This window comes from Notamacropus eugenii, chromosome 4 (assembly GCF_028372415.1).
Source record: "Notamacropus eugenii isolate mMacEug1 chromosome 4, mMacEug1.pri_v2, whole genome shotgun sequence".
Classification (NCBI taxonomy): domain Eukaryota; kingdom Metazoa; phylum Chordata; class Mammalia; order Diprotodontia; family Macropodidae; genus Notamacropus; species Notamacropus eugenii.
The window spans coordinates 24,657,600-24,663,264 of NC_092875.1; positions in this window are offsets into that span (position 1 = coordinate 24,657,600).

Here is a 5,665-nt window from a genome sequence, read left to right on the forward strand (position 1 = left end):
CGCGGCGGTGCCCGCGCTCGCATGGCCCGGCGGGGGCGGGGGCGGCTCGGCGCGGACCCCCCGCAGGCGGAGCCCGGGGCGCCCGGCGGGAGCCGAGCCAGAGGACGCGCTGGAGGCGGGCGCAGTCCCCCAGCAGCTTAAATGCGGCCCCGCCGCCGCCGCCACCGCCGCCGCCGCCCATGTGACAGCGCAGCCTCTGCGCCCCGAGCCCCGGGCTCCCAGCTAGCGGAGCCCAGCCGGAGGCTGGGGGCAGAGGAGGGGGAAGGGAGGGGCCTGATGCCGGAGGCGGCTCCCCACCCCGGCCCCCGCCACCGCCACCCCCTCCCCTCCCTCCAGCCCAGGTGGCCCCGCCCCACCCACCCAGGGGAGGGCACTTGCCTTGGAGCTGCCGGGTGGGGCGGGCTCTCAGACTGCCCTCGAGGTCAGCCCAAGAGGATGGTTCACTGGGGTCAGGGACCCTGACTCGAGCCCGAGAAGGGCACTTGTAAGGCTTCCTCTGCCCCACCCCTGGCAACGGGCATCTGTGGCACCCCGCCTTCCCCTGCCTCCTGTCTCCTCTGAACCCGAACCCTGAGAGCCGCCTGAAAATGCAGCCCTCTTATAGATTCGTGCATCCATACCGACTTTAAAAGACAAACTGGGTAGGTGCTGAGATTTTGGAGTCCGAAGATCTGGATTCAAATCCCATGTATGCTACCTATTATTTCTTTTACCCCTTTGTGACCTCGGTCAAGTCTCTTTACATTTCCAGGTGTGGGTTTTTTCATGTGAAAAATGAACTTGAGTAAGGGCAAGAATAGTTAGAAGACTTCTGAACTCTGAATCCTGTCATCCTATGTACTTGATCGGGTCACAGTGGAAAGTCAGGAACAAATCTTGTGGATGGCCCCCAGTTCTACCTCTGCTATGTGGCCTTGGACAAGTCGGTTCATCTCTGTAAGCTTTGATAGGTAAGGAAACTGAAGCCCAGAAAGAGTGAATGACTTGCCCAGGGTCACACGCCTCATCTTCAAAATAAGGGAGGGTTGATCTTAAAGTCTCTAAAGAACCTTCCAGAGGTAACATTCTAGTTTATTCTAGCAGTTCAGCTCAGTTGAATGTACAGTGGCCTAGGAAACTAGCTACCTAGAGAGCCAAATGAGCATTGAAGTGTGGGAAATTGTTCCATAACTCACCATTCCCTTCTGTTGCAAGGGCTTGGATTGCAGGTCATAGCAATTCAATCCCTCTGGAGGAAGGCAGGCTGCAGTTTAGTTGCTGGGTCACTGGCTGTTGAGTCTGTTCTAACAGGCAGGGTGGACAGAGCCCATTCACCCTGGAGGATGGATGGAGTCAATCAAGGTCCTGGCAGTTGCAGCACCGCAGCACCATTATAAATTGGGGTATGCCAGGATTAGCAGCAAATGTACATTGTACATAAAATACCTTGCTCAAATCCCTCCAGAGTTGGGATGGGCTAATCGGGGTGTTTTAATCCCTGCTTTCTCCAACTCCCTGAATGACCTTGCCAAGATTCTCTAGGCTCAGTGGGTTGCTTTAATTTCTGTAAAAAGCAAGAATTTTGTCACTTCACTTGTGAATATCAGAATACCAGTTTGGCCCAATTGGGCCCAATTAATGAGTCTAGTTGCTTCGTCTATACTTCCCCCCTTCCCAGGAATTTGATCTGTAAGATGGGGGAGTTACCTCACAGAGGGAGGGATAGCTAAGGAAAACAAGGTCACTGCAAAGTGCCCTGCCATTATATATGTGGTACATCAATTACAATAGTTCCAATGCCAAGCTAGACTGGCAGCCTAGAAAGTGTGCCTGGCACATATGGGCATTTAAAGGGGCATGTGTTGTTTTGAGACGACCGGGTTTACCAAGAGTAAAGTCATAGTTGCTTTGCTTTGCTTTGTCATTTTTAAAAGAATCTTTTTTTTTCCAGAAGGAGAGATAGAGGATTAAAGGCAAAAATTTTCAATTGCTTACTTTTATTTAACACTACCTACCTTGTTCAATTCATTTAAACACTAATTTCCCTTTGCCACTAGTTAAGTATTTGCCATGTTCCCTAATCAGCACAGATCCCTGTAAAAGCCCAGGATGTAAAATGAGTTGAGCGTTTCTTTGATGGAATCTAAATGAATTCACTCTCTGGTCTTTCTTCTCTAGTTCATTTCTTTCTGCCATATTCTTCTTTCCCCAGGATCAGATTTCATCCTTCATTTTCCCTCCCCCCTCTTTGTTTTAAGAGAACAGAGGTTGTTTGATTTAAGAAAACTGGCATCATCCAGTGTTCCTAAGGGTGAAGTAGTGTTGGGGGCCCATAAGAGGTTGGGATAAGAATAGGTCTGTGGATGGTGAATTAAAGGACTCCTTTGCAAGGATCTTCCTGAAACTTTTGTAGCTTTTAAAATAAAATGTGCCAGGCAAATAGAAAAAAAAAAGCTGATTTCTTCTGAAACACAGAGCCTTGATACTGGCAGGAAAAGAGGCAATGACTGAGATTCCATTAAAGACACAATTATCTCAGAGTAGTGGTTTAATTGGCATTGTGTTAAAAATTAAATTTAAGATTATAGATGGATCCCCAATATGGCCCATTAGTTTTGCTGTGTTCCAAGGATATTGATCTCATTCCCTAACCATAACTATCAGTCTTACTATGACTTTGCTGTAAAGAGGAAAGATTGCAAATGGATTGGTAAAAACCCAGATTTAAAGCTAGAGGACCATAGTCCAACCAGCTGGTTTTGAAGAAATGGAGGCTGGTAGGCATAAGTGAACTGCCCAAGGTCCCATAGGAAATAAGTAGTAGAGTTGTGATTTGAACTCAAGAACTTGGTTTCCGAAGCCATGACCCAGTTTCCTTAACTTTAAGGAGAGTTACCCTGATCTTAACCACTCATCACTACTTTAAAAAGAAATTCAAATCAAATTCAACAACCATTTATTCTTTGTTGTTGTTCAGTTATTTTTTAGTCATATCCAAATCTTTATGATCCCATTTGGAGTTTTCTTGGCTAAGAAAATGGAGTGGTTTGCTATTTCCTTCTCCAGATCATTTTACAGATGAGGAAACTGAGACAAACAGGGTGAAGTGACTTGCCCAGGGTGACACAGTTCATAAGTGTCTGAGGCCAGATTTGAACTCAGGTTTTCCTGACTCCTATTATTTAAAAGATACTATGCTCAATGTTGAGGATATGAAGAGAAAAAAACCCAGCACAATCCTTGCCTTTAAGGAGCAGCTCAAGCTCAAGTCTCCTAGCATATGGGTCCTCCCAGGTATAGCTCAGTAGCTTCCTCTTCCTACAAGGACAGAATACTTGGATGCTTTCAGATTCTCCCTCCTTATCTCACAACTCTCTTCCTTCAAAGTCTTCTTCTGTTTTCTTAATCTGGATCATCTTCTCTGCTTCCTGAGGTCGTGATTAAAGAGGGAAAATGGTCATCTTCCAGGCTTTGTGCTAGCAGCTGGGCAGGATGGTATCCAAAGGGACAAATTTAGATTTACTTAGCAAAAAGTTGACAGATTCTAAAATTTCTAGAATTCTGCTTTCATTTGCACCCACCTAACTCCCACCCTTTAATGTTCCCAACTCTACACATGCTCACATTCAGACGGGCCGTATACAACGCAATGAAAACATACACACATTCATAAACAATTTCCATTCGATGACAGACAACTAAAAATTTACAGACTGTTAGAACTGAAAGCCATCTTATCCTTGACTTCTTCTTTGTAGAGATGAGGAAAAGACAATTCAGAGAGTCTGTGAGCTTTCCAAGGTCACACAGCAAGGTAGTAAGAATTATAGAAAAGGGAAGAATCTATGTCTCTCAAGCTTTTTCTACAGTTTCCTTGCCTTCCTCACTCCCAGCACCCCGTAATGTTCAGATGAACATTAAACTTCCTAGATACACATCCTCTGTCAGGAGTTCCTAACCTTTTTAAAAATTTTTGCCATGGACCCCTTAGATAGCCTAATGAAGTCTAGGAACCCCTTCTTAGAATAATGCTTTTAAATGCATAAAATGGAGTATTACAAAGGAAAGCAACTATGTTAAAATACAGTTATAAAAATAGGGGAGAAAAATACAAGTTCTCAGACCCAGGTTCTGAATCCCTGTCCTCTATTTTGATTTAGTAAAATGATAATAAGCACAGCCAAACGTTGAGATGTAGTTTTTCCTTAGATTATTTCTGATAGTGCCAAATTTACACTGTCTTTGGATCCACAAATGAGCACCTAGTGTCCAAGCCTGCACTTTACCCCTCGGGCCCAGCCAACTTATTTCCATAGGCAAGAGGGTTCTGTGTGTAATTGACTGTAGATTTCATCCAAAATTAGAGTCAGCCAACAATGCAGTCTGTGAGCAGGGCGGTTACATCTGTGGCAGTTGGAGCTATGCCCGGCCCTATACTGAGCAGACCTACTGAGTACGGTGCTGTCAGAAACTGAGTGGGTACTGCAGATGAAGCTCTCCCTGCTTCAGTAGTGGAGGTAGAAATATTAGAGTGAGAACTTGTAACAGGGTGTTTGCAGCAGCCATTAGTCTGAGCTCTAAGACTGCAAGACTCATAACAAATCTTACACTTGATCCCAGAGGCAACTGGGTGACATTGTCTGGTGGTTGGTGTCCTTTGTTCTCCAAGAGGACCAAAATGACATCACTATGACAAAGTAAAGTTTCAGTGTGTCCGATTGTGGCTGATCAGACCAATACGAGCTTGGAATGCTCTAGGACTTGGAGAAATGAAGATCTGAATTCCAATCCTATCTCAGACACTCTCCAGCTGGATAACCCTGGGCATATCACTTAACCTCTATTTGCCTCAGTTTTCCTCGTCTGTAAAATGGGGATAAAAACAGCACTTACCTACCAGGGTTGTTCTAAGAATCAAATGAGATAATAACCATAAAACATTTAGCAGAGTGCCTGGCACATAGTAAGCATTCTAGAAATCTTAGCCATTAGCATTATTTCTATCTGTAAATGGGGATAATAATAGCACCTACCTCACAGGGTTGTTATGAGGATCAAATGCACTATTAAGCACTCTGTATAAACTCTAGCTATTATTATTAGCTTCAGAACGCTGTTTATTTAGGAACTCGAATTCCTCAAATCCTGGGTAGAAGGCTTTCCGTGTGCCTAGGCTACAATCCTGTTTGACAAGCTTCTGCTGCTAGGAGGATCATTCATCACAAGCAAGTTCTTGGAACCGGCCCCTGTCCTCCTGCAAGAGTGACATCACTGACCTAAAGGTGGAATCCAGTGAAATTTACAGCGCTGACTAGGGGACAGTCATTGTGCAGGTGTGTGACTCACTTTGTGGAGAGCAAAGGATTAAGGGACCTGATCAGGAAAATGGCCCTATTGACACATCTCGATGTGTCAGCCCTGAAGCTGCTACGTGTAACCCAGCAACAAGGAAGTAGATGGGGGCTAAGACCTAGGAAGCTACTCAGTCGCAAATGGCAAGAAACAATGAAAAGAGAGCCACGTTCTCCCAACTCCACTGCCAGCCTCTCGGTTCTCTGCCTCCTGAGCCTCGGATTAATCTTAGGATCAGAACCTGAGTGGCGCCTGCGGAATGCCAAAGAGCAAACTGATCCCCAGGAGCCAAATGGCAGCCAGCGACCCCACTCCAGAGAGACCCAAGCTCCAC